This window comes from Cupressus sempervirens, chromosome 10 (assembly GCF_028749045.1).
Source record: "Cupressus sempervirens isolate cs-2001-9-10 chromosome 10, ASM2874904v1, whole genome shotgun sequence".
Taxonomy (NCBI): domain Eukaryota; kingdom Viridiplantae; phylum Streptophyta; class Pinopsida; order Cupressales; family Cupressaceae; genus Cupressus; species Cupressus sempervirens.
This window is the reverse complement of record NC_143127.1, coordinates 193,396,437-193,415,186: the sequence shown is the minus strand read 5'-3', so window position 1 is coordinate 193,415,186 and position 18,750 is coordinate 193,396,437.

Genomic DNA, 18,750 nt, shown 5'->3' with positions numbered 1-18,750 from the left:
AGATTGGATTTGTTATTTTAATCATGCATTCAAGGAAAATTTTATTTTAATCCATGGCATTCAAGAGTGTGTTTAGCAACATGCATTCAAAGACAAGTGATTAAACATTCAAGTTTTTTCCTTTGAGAATTCAAAATTGAGATTTTGTGTGTTGTTTTAAGAACTTTGAAGTGCTTTGTTTTAACCTTAGATCATTCAAGAACCTTAGATCATTCAAGATTGTTTTGGACTCAAAAGTGAAAATGACTCTTTGGACTTTGGTTTTCATTCAAGATTTTGTGTTCTAGTTTGCATATTTTAAGCCCAAAAATGATATTTCTAGATTGTTTTGATGCATGAAAAACCTAAGAAACATTCAAGATTTCGCAACAAGACATTTTTTTGGAACAAATAACAAAGCTTTTAAGACAATTTTTTGGCAACCATTTAGGACTCTTAGTTTTCATGAGATTTTTAAAAGAACTTTAAAATATTTGCAAAGGAGGTTCATTTTATCCTTGATTGATGCTTTGAGTTTTTTAATGGAATTAAGTATGATTTAGGGGTTCATTTTAAGCACTAAAAAGAAGTGTGTATGATTTTGCTTCCTTAAAAAAAAAATGGCCAAGATCTCCCACAAGAAGAAGAAGAAGAAGTAGATGGAATAAGAAGAATATAGACAAGAAGAGGAAGAAGAATTCCAAGTGCTTTGTCCACCTATAAGCTTGAAAAATCTGCAAACACTATGAGATAGATTGTGAGTTCCTTTTTCTTTTTCATGCTCATGTGGACCTACAAAACCAATTTATACAATCCTACCAATCACAAAAACAAACAAAATTAGCCAAAATTAGCAAATGACATACAAAACTTGACTAAAAAAGCTAATGAAGATGACCCATGCGGGGTCCCACCGGGCGTGCCAAAATGTATATGAGCAATGTTAGTATGCTAATAGAAATGAAATTTAAATAAAGCTTCTACAAACTAAACAAAATACATAAACATCAAGATAGACTAAGATGAGCTCTCAATTGAGAATATGAGCCATTAATGGGCTCTCTCAATGAGAAGCTCTCTTGTTGAGTAGCTTTGTCTAAATAGATAGGATGTATGATCAAGCTTTGTGCTTCAAAAAGGGCTTCAAATGGAGTTGGAATTTGGGTGTGAGTGTATGGTTTTGATGTAAAATGGCTTCTCAAAATGGCATTATGAATTTACTTCATGGATTGTGTTGTTTTGCAAAGGAGAAGGATCCAATTTATAGGCAAGAGGCTTGAGGGTTTGAGGGCTAAGATGCAAGGATGGGGAAAAGCTTATGGAGGGCTTAGATTGCATGAGAGGAGAGCACATGGATTGTGCTTCCTTATAGCCAATCAGGGAGTGACACATGTCACAGGGTGAGAGGATGGAGGAAAGAAGAAGGATGAGTCAACAAAGGAGGCTCAAGGGATAAAATCTTCATAAAGACCCTCATAATGGCTTGTAAGAGCAATAAAAGGGCTTTGAAGAGTCATTTATGGCCTAGTGGGCTTCATAAAGTTTTATGGTTGGGATATTTTGAAGGAGATGAGAGGAATTTTGACTTGCGCTTGATTAGGAAGGTTTTAAGCTTTCTTAGGCTTGTACAAATGATTAGAGGATGGATTAGGATGGTTTAGGATTAGCTTAGGGATAGGCAAGTGGATGGCATTTAATGAGGGTGGGTGAAGGAGGAGATATTTGTTAACTTTGGCTTGGGTTAGTAAGTCTTAACCCATGTTTAGAGAATGTGACAAAGTTAGGAGGGGATTAGGATTAGGTTTAAAGACGTCTTCTAGAAGAGTCTAGACTTTGGATGAGGATAAAGACTTTTTAGAATAGTCTAGAATTTCCTAGGATGAGGATGAAGACTTTCTAGAAGAGTCTAGAACTTCTTAGGATGAAGATAAATTAGATTTTTAGGAAATAAATAAAGTTTTATTTATTTCAAGGGTTTGGGTTGAGGAGATATTTATTAACACTTTTTTAATAAACATGAGGATTAATATTTAATCTTAATTAAATATTTTGAGTTGGGATTAGGGGTAGGAAATGATGGGATTAGCCTTTAATCAAAATTAAAGAAGGATTAGAAGATTTTGGAAGAGGTTAGTGGTCTTAAGGAAATTGGCCAAGTTTTGGGCAAAAAATAATTTTTTTAATTTATTTTGAGTTTTTTTCAATTTATTAATTAAATAATTAATAAATAAGGAAATAATGTTTAAATAAGATTTAAACATTTTTGGGAGGGATTCCTTAATTAAATATTTTTAATTAAGATAACGGGATTTAATGGCATAAAAATAAATAAATAAATAAATAAATTAATAAATGATGATGTCATCAAAATTTTTTCAGAAAATAAAAATACTTTATTTTCTAAACGTTTTTAGGTGTTTACAGATGCACTAACAAGTTTGGTGTATTTTTTGGAGCCATCAAATGGGATAAGATCTACAATTGTACCTTTGTCACTTTATGAAGATGCAAGGTAATCATTTCATGAAACAAAGTGAGAGGTCCATAGGTATACATGATGGGCCCAATTTGAAAGCTAACCATGTAATTAACATCGTAGTTAGGATTGACACTATCATAAGCTACTGTAGTTAAGTTTAAGGGTGGCAAAATTAGATGATATAGTCAAATGCTTGAAGAATCTGTGAGGTGGCATAATGAAATAATGTGGTTGGTCTACATGGCTTTGTCTGGTTGTAGGACTTAGTTGACCTATTGACTTTACTGAGTCATATGTTGGAAATGATTAGAATTGGGTTTGCTTGTGTGATCTAATCTTCTTGATTGATCACAAGCACTTCCAAATGAATGTGAGGCCAGAAAATGATGTGAAGGACACTTGTCCAGTGTATGATTGCCCATTTTGGTTTTCTTTTTGCATTGAATGATATTGTTTCTGTCACCTCCAAGATACTTCTAGCTAGGGTTTTAATGATTATGCTACATTTGGGATTGTTTCGTGATCATATTACTTCTAGATTTATAGCAATTGCTGAGTATATTGGTTGAGTTCAACTTCCAAGACAAGGTATCTTAGTTTTGCCTAAGCTATGAATGTAGATTTTGTAATCTTTATAAGGGTTTATCTTTCACTAATTCTCTATCTTGGTATCCTATACTTGGTATTTTAATTTCCTATGCCTTTGAGCCATTGTAATTCTCTGCCATGTCTCTTTCAACCATTAGCACACTGTGCAAGACTTCTTTTCCTCTGGTTAATGTTCTTGTTTATATTTTGAAACTATATGATTGTATCTATTTTTGGCATTTTAATGATATTAAGAAAAGTCTCTTTGTATAGAATTCTTATGTTTTCTTATCTACAGGTGGTTGTTAGACTAAGCAAGGTTTGAATTTGTATTCTTTGAGATTATAATTGGTTAACTGTGCATTTATTTTGGGCAGATATAGCATCAAACACTCTATTTTGGCGTGTCACTCCTTAGGTTAGATTAGGTAGATTTTCTTTCATGTATTCCTTATCCCTTTTCTTCTCCAAGAGTAGTTAGGTGTATCTTGGTAGTAAAGGAAGTTGGCCTTCTCTAGAGACTCAACCTCATTATTTAGGTCCCATAGCTTGGAGGTTGTTTCCATGTTTCAAAAGGTTGTCCTTAGGTTAAAACTTTGGACAAGGGTGCAAACATTTTTTGACAATAGGTTATAAACAACAGAGATAAGAGACAAGATTAATAATGAAACTAAGTAATTTGCTACTCTTTGTATTCATTCCTTTGAAACACATACATTCAAGAGGCATGAAAGAGTCATAAAATTCCAAATAGATTAGAACTATACACTATTTTCATTACTATTATTCATACAATAGAGAAATGTTGAGAATGGTGGTATCATAGCTATGGAAACTTGTCCAAAAGTTTGGAACCAACCTTGTACAATGAGAGAAGAAAGAAGAAATCTTGGATCTGATATGGAATTGACACTTTCCTACTTGAATCTCCCTACATTAGTTTTTCAAAGCCCCTTTCTTCTCTCTATAACTAAAAATTGGATCAAATCCGATCATTGCCATTATAAACTTACAAATATCTCATTCAAAATGATGAGAAAAATCCCTTTTCTAATAAACTATAATAGATAGTATCAAAATTCTATCAAAATCCACATTGAACTACTTTGGATACAAAACAATATCATTGCTAATACTCTCTCCAAGTTTGGTGGATACCCATCTATGCGTTTGGCCACAAATTGATTTTGAACAACCCATACTAGAATGTAGTTAAATATAAAGAACCTCAAATGAATATAAAAAAATCTATTATATGCTAATTCCTATGTAAATTTTGATGGAAAATCTAGAAATTATACTCTAAGAGCTTTCCAATAATATATGATAGTCCTATATTTGATGAAAATTCAGGTAGGTAACCCTTTATTTGAAAACTAGGCAAAAAAGGAGACTAAATGTGTAGGTCATTCTCTAAAAATATAAAACTAGTATAAAGTAACACTTTATAATATGGGTGGCTTTGATTTAAAAATTTAGGACTTTCAAAACTAAAAATATTCTAATCCCTAAGGATGTGCATTCATTCTAAGAGAGAAATATCAAAGGCCCTTTTTAATTTCAAACAATTCCCTCCATTTTATGTACATAGTCAATTGGTCAACTTCTAGATGACACATCTCATTCACCGATTGGCTAATTTAGTCCTAGATGTTGTTGTATCATCACCCTATTAGTACCCTTGAGTGGTCTATCATGTTAGTGCCACATGGTGCACTTTGATTGATCCTTGACATCTTATCAATGCTCCACCTCAACCAATTCCACTTGGGCATCTCTGCCTCTGAATACCACATGTCACACTATTGTTTATTAGAATCACCACCTCATCTACTTGTAGGACCTCAATTCCACATGTCACCATTTCCAAATTCTAATTTCCTCTTAGCCTTGTGATCACATGACCAACTCCATCTCCACATCTCTAGCTTTAACCTCAACTTGTAACTAACCATGTAGATTGTGTGACTAACTGCTAGTAGTTAGTTGTGACATTTCTTCCACTAATCCTTAACTTCCAAACATAATCAGTGATCACACATTAACTACTATTACCTACCATGCACCTTCTTGATCATTTCATGCTAACTACTAGCTTGATACTTGACCATGTGATCTTGGGGTTTGCCTCAATTTTTGTGCCATCTAGCACTCTCCTATTCATCTGGTTGGTTGTTATGTCATCTATCCACATCTGCATTTGGGTTCAAAATTTTCTTCTATCACTATGCCAGCTTGCTGGCTTCCATAGGCAAGAGTCTCCTCCAAAGTGTCCATTCACTTGGACATTTCAAAGAGTTTGCACTTGTAGATAAAATCACCTTAAAAATTAGTCTCCTACTCATTGTGGAATAAAAAGGATATCATTTCTCCATTAGAAAATTATTGCAAAATGCCAACCAAACCTCCACACTTATAAAGATATTTGATATTTCTTTTTCTCACACAAGCATAACCATCAAAGGGAATATATTTTGGACTAGTAGCAAGATACAATATTGTCTACCTTCAAACCATTTTGTAATGAAGATCATCACTATAATTCAACCATTCTTTAGGTTTGTGCCATTTTACTACCAACACATTTCACATTGGATCTTGCACAAGACATGCATATATCCCAAATGATGTTCTCCCTTTTTAAGGATGCCACTACTTTCCCTTATATTTTTTCCCATGATGAAGTCCTTTCCCCAAAGTTTGATGTTGAAAGTAATACAAAATTAAAATATTATGTGTCAAGTTTTGGAGGTGTATATGAGTAATTCAAATGCCAATAAACACATGATGACTTATCTGATGTGGGAAATATTACTAAGGGGAAATTTAGTACTTATTCAAATTCTTCTCATACTAATGATGCTACAATAAGCTCTGATTGTTCATATGTTGAAAAGGAAAGGGGTGGAAGTTGTGATTCTCATTATGGGTTGTCCTCTTGTCCTAATAAACCCTATGACAATGAGTTTGGTGCATTTAAGGTTCACTCTAATGAGTTTTGTGAAAAAGATAATGTCATTAATCAACACGTTACATGTGAACACTTTGATGATAATTTTTATAACTTGGTAACTAATTTTTTGTTTGACGAATGTGAAAGAGTCCCGACACATTTTAAATCTAATTAGATGAGTGGCAAGATTGCAAATGAGGAGAAATCAGATTTCATATACCCCTCAAAAGTGAATACACAAGGTGAGTTCTAAGTTCATGACATATGTAACTACTTGAATAAAGTAGAGTACAAATCATTTGTGTTTCCATTGGATAACATGCACAAGTCATTTGATGTAGAAAAAATTAGTCTTATTGTGAAATCCAAGGGCATGATAATCTGTACATTCATAATGAGCAAGTTGTAGGAAATGATTATAGTTTTTACATGCATTATGAAAGTGAAGATGTAGAGTTGGTTTTGCCAAGTGAGTTGATTGAAGATGCTAATCTGATTGGTGAAACTGATAGAAGTAATTTTTCTAGCTTGTCTCATGAAAGTCTTAGTTTGTGGTGACTGATCAGGGAAGTACTATACATACTTCATACTTTTTTGGGGGTTTAGGCTACCATTTTCCAATGACACAAAATTTTGGGCTACTATTCGCCAATTGGCTATTACTTATATTCACCAATTTATGAATGACATGTTTTAAAAAAATACTTATATAAAATGGCTTAAGGTTAGGGATTGTTTTATAAGGTGTGATGTGAAAATTGGTTCTTGCAGCAATATCAAGCTCTAAGGGATTACCTGTTGCAATCAAGTTGTAATCACTAGATTGTAATAATATTGGGCTTGTTGTTTGGTGGACAAAGCCCAAGGATTGGATGAACCACATTAAATCTTGGTGTCTTGTGTCTTTTTTGTGAGATCTATTATTTTCTAATATTTTTTTATATTTTCATGTAATTGTTATTTCTGTCTATGGTTTAATCTTAACAAACAACATCACTAGTCTTCTGTAAGGAATAAAATGTGTCATCTTTGAAAACCTTTCAACCAACACAAAAATAGAATCATTCCCAGACTATGTCCTCAATAATCCAAGAACAAAATCAATGCTAACATCCTCCCATGACTTCTCTAGTATAGGTAATGGTTGATACAACCATGTATTTTGCTTTACTCCTTTCACCGCTTGACATACTTTGCAACTTTGTACAAACTTCTCCACATCTTGTTGAAACTATGGCCAGTAATAATTCTTAGCAACCAAATCTATGGTTTTATCTCTACCAAAATGTCCAAGCAATCCTCCACTCTGCATCTCCTTAATGAGGTTCTCTCTCATTGAACTTTTGGGAATACCCAATTGGCTTCCTTTGAACAACATACTATCCTAGATCATGAAATCCAACCACTTTGTCCTATCAAGTGTAACAAGTTTTGTACAAGCCTTCCACACTTCACCAAATTTAGGATCATCTAGATACAAAGTACTAAGTTTCTTGAACCCAGCAACCTCTATCTGTATTTTTGTCAGCAAAATTTGTCTTCTACTAAGAGCATCTACAACTTTGTTAGACTTCCCACTTTTGTGTTTCAAAACAAATGTATAACTCTACAAAAACTCAACCCACTTCAAATTCCATTCATTTACTTTTCCTTGACTATTCAAATATTGAAAATCTTGATGATCAGTATACAAAACAAACTCCTTGGGAAGAAGATAGTGTGCCCACTTCTTCAATGCTTGAACTATAATATAAAATTCTTGATCATAAACAAAATATTTTCTTTTTGCATCATTCAACTTCTCACTAAAATAAGCAATAGAACTACCTTCTTGGTTCAAAACAACTCCTATTGTAGTCCCACTTGCATCATAGTCTACTTGAAACACCTTGTTAAAATTAGGAAGTGATAAAATAGGCTACTTAGTAACTTTCTATGTCAACATATCAAAACTATTTATCTTCTCCTAAAGTCTGCTTAAATTCTTTCCTATCTAATCCCATTATTTTAGTCAATAGTCCATAGATATTGTTAAAACCTCTTATGAAATTTCTGTAAAAACTAGCTAGTTTATGAAAATATCTTACCTCTGTCATATTCCTTAGATTAGCCATTCAAGGATAGTCATTACTTTATCTAGATCCATTTTCAAACCTTTTGTTGAGACTACAAATCTCAAGTACACTAACTCCTTTACAAAAAATCACTTCTTCAAGTTTATTAGCAACTTTTCTTCCCTCAACTTATCAAACACCTTGTGAATATGAATCAAATGTTCCTTCAATGTCTTACTAAAGATCAGAATATCATCTAAGTAAATAATGACAAACTTACCTAGAAACTCCTTCAGTATCTCATTCATGAGCCACATGAAAGTTCTTAGTACATTGGTTAGCCCAAAAGGCATGACTAACCAATCATACAGTCCTTTTTTCTTGAAAGAAGTCTTCCACTCATCACCCTCTTTTCTATGGATCTGATGGTACCCACTCTTTAGATCTATCTTTTTGAAATACTCAGCTCCACTAAAACAATCAATAATATCAACCATCCTTACAAGCAATAGAAATCTGTACTTGATTATGATGTTATTGATAGCACAAGATTCCATTCTTCTTTGGTGCTAATATGGCTGGTACAGTACATGGACTCAGACTCTCTCGAATCAACCCCTTTGACAACAACTCATGAATGTACATGTTCAACTCTTCACTTTTTGTTGGTGTCATTCTATGTGCTACCTTGTTTGGAAAACTGGCTCCTAGAACCAAATCCATCTATTGACATATCTTCTCATTGGGGGAAATCCATTAGGTACATTATCTGATACAATATCAAAAACCTCTCCCAACATATCTATAGCTTTTTTAGGTACCTCCTCTACTTTTTCTTTACTATCTTAGGAATTATAGAAAAATACATATGCTCATGCTTCATACCTTTGAGAAACTCTTTTCCATCAACAAAACATGTTTTGGCAAAACTACATACCTTTTCTTCTTTCTCCTTCAATGACTTCAACTTATGCTTCACTCCATCCTTGGTCAAAGTATAGGTATTTTCTCACCCATTATGTACAACATGTCTATCAAACTACCATGGTCTACCCAATAACATATGATGTATGTCCATAGGTATGATATCACTTAATACCTCATCCTTGTAGCTTCCAATCTTGAACTTAACTAAGCATTGGCCATTGACCATGAGCTTGTGGTCATCTTGCACCCAAGCTTTATATGGTATGTACATGGGTGTTTCTTTGTGACCATCATTTCTGACACTAAATTGTTAGTACTTCCACCATCAATGATCATATCACAATACTTATCTTCACATATACAACTTGAGAAAAACAAGCTCCTTCTTTGATTAGGTTAATTCTCATCACTTAGCAGGACACTTCTGTTAACTAGGACTTTTCCTCTTTCATCATCTTCAGAATGTGATGATTTGGCATCTTCATTAACATGTACAACTCTAGCCTGACCTTTTGTTCTTCAATCTATCCTTCCTTGGTGCTAGGTACATTTGAATGCTCTATGCCCTTCTAATAAGGTGTGATGTGCAAATTTCTTCTTGTGATGGTATTGAGCTATTAGGGATTATGGATTGTAATTAGGTTGTAATTATTGGATCATAATAATATTGGACTTGTTGTTTGGTGGATGTAGCCCAAGGATTGGGTGAACCACATTAAATCTTGGTGTCTTGTGTTCTTTTTTATGTGATCTATTTTTTTCTATTATTGGTTATATTTGCATGTAATTGTTGTATTTGTCCATGGTTAAATCCTAATAGAAAGTACAAATGTAAACTAGTTCTATGATAGAGGTAATAAGTTTTGTTGAAGTTTTGGTGGCATAGGGGGCATCGTTTGTACAATTTAGGAGTAGATTTCTTGCTCTTAATAAAGTTGTTCAAGAGAATTTTTGGAGTGGTCTACTTCTTCTAGAGATCTGAATCCTTTCCATGCCCACAAGGAAAATTAATCCCTAGATAGAGCCACTATTGGGACTCAAAATTTAAGCACCAATTTTGAGTGCCATCTTTAAAAACAAGTCCAATCAAGCCCCTATAAGAGTTTTGCCTGCATATGTATGCAATCATCATTTTGAGGCCTATGATGCATTTAATTTATTTAGCACCTTTGATTTAGTATATGCATGCATCTTATGATGATAAGTTTTCATTCTAAGTCATCTTGTGAAGTGACATTTTGAGCATTGCTCAAATCTACATTTTTTCCTAAGTGTCAAACAATGACATGAAACCTAGTTTGTAATTGAATATCATGAACCCAACTAAGTTTCATAACTTATGACTTTGGGAGTATCTATTATACATATCAAAGTACCTATGTTTTAGATTTCAAGTCATTTTGATATGTTTTGAATCCCTCAAATTCGGTTGTTTATTGTTGTCATGCTGATTCACATTGTTCAAAAATCTGAGAAGCCCTATTTGACTAGTTGTAACTTTGACCTAGTTGAACCTATTGAGAATATTCTTCCACTACTATATTCATAGGGTTAGATACTTCATATGTTTCATATTTGAGCCTATGATGAATCCATTTTACTTGTTTCCAAATGTGATCCCAAATGCAATTTCTAAAGTTTCACTGGTATAGATAAAATTGCAAATTGATCAGTAGCCTTGTTCGGGATGCTATAAATTTGAATCCATGATGGATGAGACCAAATGGATTGTACCACTATGTTCCACCTTGAAAATAATTTAAGTATGCTAGTTTTCAAGTCTTACAAATCCATTTGCACACTTTCCCAAGTCTATTCCATTTGTGAAAATCACTATTTTGAAAGTTTGTTCAGTCCTATGATTCCAAGTACCCACCTTTGAATGCTTACAATTGTTGTCTAGTTATTGGTCATGAGCACAAATAATAGATTTATGTTCTCCATGTGATTGTGAATTAATACCCTAGATCTCATTTCTCCAAGTGCCTCTTTGACATTTTTTCAAAGCCAAATCCACATGCAATTTATTGTTTTCTAAGATATTGCTTACAGGATAAATTTTAAAGGAAATTTGGGTGGTCAAATATTTGTTGACCTATTTTTCATCATCAGGGATAAATTTGTAGGATGCTAGTGTGAATGATAAAGAACATGAATGTAAGATCTCAAGGTCCGATTGATTGATTCAGTTAGTTTTTAAGGTTGGTTCCATTACCTCTTGATACTAAATGGATAGTTTACAAAAATGCTGAAAATGAGTTTTCAAATGGCCAAGTAGTGATCGAACTTGAATCCAGTCAGTATGAGGATTTTAGTGGATCAATTTTGATAGTTTAGGTGATTAAGTTTGAAAAAAAATTTGCAAGGCCACTTTGTGACTGAGATTAAAACCTCATATGTTTGGCCCCTACATTCTGATTGTGTGGTATTTATTATTAGAATCCTTTATGATTTCAATGATAAAATATTTTAATTTTTAGAAAATGGGACAATGTTATTGTTTGAATGTACATATAATCATTTGAGTTTGAGTTTGAGTATGTACATATAATCATTTGAGTTTGAGTATTGTGATAAGTAAATCCTAGGGACATAGTCATTTTGTATTTGGTAAGGATGAACTTAGAGGGATGGAACCCACAATTTGAAAGAGAAATTGTTTTTCTTAAGGAAATGAGTTGAAATCTATGAGCTTCTATTATTGATTATTTTCCCAACCTTCTTGAAATAACACAAGAAGGAAGATTGATGTTTCAATAAACATAAAAATTCCTCAATTTGGACAAATATTTTTAATTAAGCAAGAAAATTATACATAAGGGGATAGCTAAATATGAAACCCTTGATAAATACAAGGATAATCAAGGTGAGATGGTACTGTAGTATTCGCCAAAGGCTCATCTTGGTAGGAAAAGAGGGATTATGTTTTGGCATTCCTTTCCAACACTTACTTAAAGGGGCTTAATGTATTTTATTGGTTCAATCAAAGAAAATAATAATGTATGATGAATGTTGATGGGTCAATATGGGATTGGTAATTACAAAGAGCTAGTTGGAGAAATTTCATGCCATTTCATTTTGGTATTATGTGGTTACCATTGCAAATGCCCAAGCATGTTGAAAGAGGTTGACTTGAAACATGAATTGCTCAAATAAATATGTGAATTCTCATTTCAAGTCACATAAAGAGATTATTTTCAAATAAGTTAGAAAAGTTTTGGAGTTTTTTAAAGCCAAGTTTGACCTCTCCCAATCGATAATATATGAGTTGAGGCATAGTGAAACTGAATCTAGAGATGAGTCCTTTACTTGCTCATAATTGATTCCCTAAACCCACATATAAGTGCTAACTTGGAAATAATTGAGGTATTTTAGAATAAGAAAAAATGACCATAGTTTAAAAGTGGTGGTATATGATTGACCACCCAAATTAGGTGTGAATGCAACCTTTCAATGGTTTCCATCACTGGTTGTCTATGCCTTTAATTGAGAAGGGGAGGCTCTTCAAGCACAAATGACTATTCAATAGAAAAATAATTTAAAGAATTCACAAGGGTTAAAAAATGAGGCATAGTCAAATATATGGGCTAAACATAGATAAAAAATTGACTTGTAATGATCTGGTGTGTGCACAGAGAGCTCAGTCTTGGTACAAACTAGCTCCTCCAAGTGAATATGCCTGCACATTTAGGACTGATCCACAAAATACAAATGATATAAAAGGGAGTTTATGTGGGCTGAAATACATGTCTTCGATGGTTCTTAAGGCCATATCTACTTGATGCTCTTATTCATTCCAAGCATAGAAGATATTTTTTTTGTTTACAGGTGGTGAGAGGAAACAAGTACCAATGCAGGCAAAAAACATAATGCATCACACCGGGAAAAAATATATTGTTTCTGACTATCCTCTATTATTTGGGTGTGGTTCTTCCTTTTCATCATAGGATAATAACATTAGGGCTATATGCATCTCTTATGTAAGATCCAATATGAAATGTGGTCATAGTACTTTGGCACAGAGATGAAGAATGGTTGAATTGTAGTGATGATGTTTATTATGCAATGGTTTGAAGTTAGATAGTACTAAATCTCACTACTAGTCTACACTAAATTTTCTTTGATGGTTATGCTCATGTGAGAAAAAGAAATATTAAATATATTTATTAGTGTGGAGGCTTGGTTGGCATTATGAAGTAGTTTTCTAATGGAGAAGTGATATCCTTTTTATCCCACATTGAGTAGGAGACTAACTTTTAAGGTGTTTTTAACTACAAGAATAAAATCTTTGAAATATCAAAGAGAATGGACACTTCTAAAGGAGACTCTCACCTATGGGACCCAACAAGATGGCAGAGTGGTAGAATTAAATTTTGAACCCAAATGCATATGTGGATAGATGACATAGTGACTAGCTAGATGAATAGGAGAGTGCTACATGGCACAAAAATTGAGGTAGGCCCCAAGATCCCCAAGATTGTGTGGTCATACATCATGCTGATGGTGGGTGTCACAACTAACCTCTAGTAGTTAGTCACATGATCTCCATAGTTAGTTGCAAGTTGAGGTTAAAGCTAGAGATGTGGAGATGGAGCTAGTTGTGCAATCACAAGGCTAAGCAATGATTAGTAGTTGGCATTTGTGAAATTACAAAATGGGGACATATGGAACCAATAGCCTACAAGTAGATGAGGTGGTTATTCTAATAAATGATAGTGTGACATGTGGCATTTAGAAGACTAAATTTTAAGGTGTTTTTAACTACAAGCACAAACTCTTTAGAACATACAAGAAAATTGATTCTTTTGATGGAGACTCTCACCTGTGAGACCCAACTAGCTAACACAATGATAGAATAAAATTTTAAACCCGAAAAAAATGTGGATAGTTGAAATAACAACCAAATAGAGGAATAGGAGAGTGTCATGTGGCACAAAAATCTAGGCAGGCCAAGAAATCATGTGGTCATGCATCAAGATGATGGTTAACATAAAATGGTCAAGAAGGCACATGATGGTAAGTCCAACAATTAATGTGTGATCATCAATTAAGTTGGGAAATTAATGGTTAGTGGTGGAGATGTCAAAACTAACTACTAGTGGTTAGTCACATGATCTTCATGGTTAATTTCAAGTTAAGGTTAAATATGGAGATGTAGAGATGGAGTTGGTCATGCAATCACTAGGCTAATAGGTGGTTAGCAGTTGGTAGTTTCAAAAATGTGAAATGGTGACATGTGGCATTAGGGCCAGCAAGAAGATGAGGTGGTAATTCAAACCAACCAGAGTCTAACTGGTGTAAGAGCATCCTCAGGTGGCTAGCCATCCTGCATGTAAGAGTGATTTTGGCCTTGGAGTTAGAGAACTTGGTCAAAGAAGAAGGGTGGACGCTTGGTCATCACCAGGTGTAGTGTTGATTGAGGTACTCAATCATCATGGTGCTTGATCATTGAAGGATCTACAAATATACTATTTCTTAGCATATACTATGTTGATCAACATATACTATTGTTAGACAGGTAATCTATTTCTTGGTAATGCTTGTGGGAGCTTGGTGATGTTTGTAGTTTTTATTATGTTTAGTAGTTTGGCTAGCGGGATGGAGTTCTTGCAGATTTTTATGATCAATTTAGAGAATTTAGTGTATGTGGTTTGAGATAATGATGTGGAGAAATTGTAGGAGTTTGTGTGGACCTATTTGGGTCTTGGTTATTTCTTCTATGTGTATTTAATGAGTGTTGTAAGCCTTTTAAGGTATTTTGGTATTTAATATCTATTAGAGGTTAACTTGTGGCTCAAAATATATTAAATGTAAAGGTTAATTTAGTTTGTTATATACTAGGCTAAACTGTGCCTTAGTTGGATATAAGTAAGAGGGTCTTGTGGAGTTTTAAGTCATAATAATCTAGCTTGGAGAAGAGGATGTGGAAGAGGAGTAAATTATGAGAAGGGTTAGTAGCTAAGGATTGGAAAACAAGGAGATTGCTTGGTGGGCTTGTGAGCACAAGTTTTGATCTTTCTTGGAGGTTTCTACTAGAGTGTAGGTCTTGACTAGATAGGGTTTGGTTTTGATCTTGAGGGATCTTGTAGAATTATTTTGTAACTTCTATCATATTTGGTCATAACTAGGAAGGCCTTACAACCCAACACATTGCATGTAATTAGTTATTTTATGAATAAAGAGTTATGTCTAGTGTCAGATCTTATATCTTTTGTTTTGTTTCTTCTATGCAGCTATTTGATAGGGGCAAGGATATCTCCTTTGGGTATTATCCTTCCTTGTACTAAGTTAGGTGGTATTAGAGCAAGTTTTCCTAATTGTGTAGATAGATCACTGAAGTTGAGGTAGTTTCCACCAGGACCTAGGGTGAAGATCATCAAAGTGAGGATCTGGTTAATCTTGTGGATTTGTTGCTTTTGGTTTGCAAAAATATTGGAAGATGCCTTTGAGACAATTGGATCCTAGGGAAATTGAAGATCTTTGTGGTGCTTTGGAAGCAAGGATCTTAAGAAGGATTAAAGAAGAATTCAAATCTGAAATGAAGTTGATAAAGAGTGATATGATCAGTAAGATCATAAGTGTTATAGGTGGTGTACCTCGACATTTGGGTACTAAAGATGTTTATGAGGAAGTTGCTGAAGAATTTGAAGTTTCTAGATTGAGTGGTGGGGATAGAACTAGTCATGTGGAGAGGCCTATGGGAAATAGGGCTGGTTAGCTTGCTAGACCTAGATCTGAGTTGAAGTTGAAGCATAAGATGGAGGTTTCTAATTTCTTATGTACTTTGAATCCTAGAGACTTGAATGATTGGATTGGTGAATTGGAAGACTACTTTGAGATAGAGGATATTGGAGATCCCCTTAGAGTGAGGATGGCAGAAACTAAGCTGAAGTGGCATGTTTATCTTTGGTGGAAGGAATTACAATGAGATAGAGAAGAGGAAGGTGAAATGAAAATCAATAGATGGAGTCTGATGGTGACAAAACTAAAGCCTAAGTTTTGTTGGTGCACAAAATTTCATGTTTCAAAAACCTAGTGATGAGAATGGAGTACATCTAGGGGTAGATAATTCCCATATTCAACATACTCATTAAACAATAGGGCTAACTATAAGGCTAAATCCTTCTTCAACTCCAGGATATGAAAAACCTAGGTGGGTGTACCATGGATTCATTCATATAGTGTTAAATCACACAGTTGAATCTAACCAAGAAAATAATACCCTTAATCTTCTAACACTTATGCAAACAACATAGGCATGAAATAGCTAGAATCATGACATATGAACTAGATAAGCTATGTGAGACCAACTATTTTCAACTCCTAAATAGAAATAGAAAATGTTTTGATTATAATTTGATTTCAGCATAACCAAGACATGAACCACATGACACTCTAATCCTATAGCTGATTAGTGCCTTTTCTATTGAGAAATCCCACAAATCACTAACATACATCCTTGGAAATCATTGAAACATTTCATGTATTAGGACTTCTTGATCTATTCATTCACCTTGTGAATTAGACATCTGCATCACTTCTAAATCTCATACTCAACTTATCCTTTCATGAAATATGCAACCCTATGATGATAAACTAAGTATTTACATGACTCCTTAAATTAGAAGAAAAATATATCAAAACATACACCCCAAAACAAGATGCAACTAAGTTTCATGCTCTTTTTTTACAAAACACAAAGATTATAAACTACATGAACAAGAGACAACATTTAGACTAAAGATAAAACTTGTTGCTGCAATTTTTTTCATTTCCTTGGAATAGATACATAAAGGATGCATGAAAAAAACTTCTAAAATGTTGAATAACCTAGAACTATATGTATTCTCATTACTTTTTGTTCATTACAAGAGAAATGCTGAAGAATGATGGAAACATAGTCATGAAAAAAATTTCAACCTGACTAGAACTATCCTTGTGGTATCACAATAGTGAAAAATGTCCAAGAACTGGAACCAACCTTTGGTCTCACAATAGTTGAAAGGATTTTCACCAAAAACTTGGAAAACTAAAGAAAGAGAAGAGAAGAGAATATAAAGAAATGAAGCATTCCTAGATCAGATTAGATGCTCCCATTTTTCCACTTGAAAATCTTCCATTTGTTGATGAAGAACATCTCTCGACCTTCTCTCTATAACTAAAAATTAGATCTTTCCTTTTTTTCTAAAGAATGCTTGAAAAATATCTTCAAAATGGTGTAACATGTAACTAATTAAGAAGCCAGATCTAATTTTTAGACAAGGAGAAAAAAACTCCCTAAATAACCTCTAAAGGAAAAATGAAGCTCTTAGAATAATTTTCCTCCAAAACTAGAGTCAACAAACTTCAATGACTGATCTCTAACTAAAAATTATGCTCAATCATAAAAATTGTTCCTTCTACTAAGAAGGCCCCAAATTTTACAAATCTCCCTGTAGCTCCTTCCACTGAATACTATATATTTTCTAACCCCATATCTGGATAGCTTGTCTTCTCCTAGTTCCAATGGTATTGTGCACTCTATATTTTGGATAAGAATTGCCTATCTGGAATGAGTTTGAAAATTCTAGGCCTAGCTCAAGTTGAAATCATTAAAATGAAAAATTTAAAATAGTCTATAGTCAAAACTATAGAAAAAAATAAATAAATTTAATTAAAATTTTTAAATATAGGATTTCATGTCAGAAGTTTGAAGAAAAATTTCAGCCTTATCTCTAAATTTGGGTCAATTTTATATTGACTACCAATTGGGCACCATGTGTTAGCATGTGATTCACTAGAGCTTCCTCCTCACCACTTCCCTATTAGCGCTGCCACTTGAGTCACTACCATGTGTCACAATTTCACAAGCTCATAGGTCTTACCCTTAACCTCACTTTAACCTCAACAACAAGGCGATTAACCTCAATTCACAACTTTTTAGTTCCATCTTCTTAACTATGATTAAGGCTCATGACTAGGTAAAATAATCCATTTCTCATGGTTGTGGTGGTTTTTTCACTTAACACTTACTACTGGCAACCTGGTAACTAATGGTTTGCTAACCATCTCTATGCTATCATGTAGTTATCTCCAATCCACATAGTTAGTCCCATGAATGTGTGACTAGGTTCCATGTGGCCTTCTAGTGATGTCATCATCCTCTACATTAGACTATAGTCTGCTTCAAAAATTTGTTTGACTTCACTAGCTATCATGGTCGTTCATAGTGGGGTCCTAATGTGAGCTTGCATCTTAAAAGGGCATATCCTTTTAGACATTGGTGTTAGTGTGTGTTATGGTATTTAAATATTGAAAAGGGCCCGTAGATGACAAATGTGGGATTAAAATTGTGAGGAGTGCCTCTTCAAAATTTTAATGCAGACTAGTTCCAAGAAACAACACCAAAATCTTTCTTTTGTCCTTTATTTTTCTTATAGGTACCCAATCTTTGGTGTGCCTGATTGATTCTTGTGTCACTTCATTGATTGCAATTAAAGTTGGATTTTTCATAGCCACTTCTTCACCAATGAGGTAGAATTCTCTCATATTTCCTCAAGAATATCTTGTTTCAAAATGGTGGGCAGGAAGATATGTTGGTGCAATCAAACCACTAATGTATAAATCTGACATATATGAATATTTTGATACATCATGTTTGGCCTTGAAAGTGGAAAAAATAATGGGTTGCTCTAAATTTGTATCAAAGATAGGGATGACCAGATTAGTTAGTAGTCAGTGTAATCAAGCACCATCTAGTAAATCTCTTAAATGATTGTGCAAATGATCCC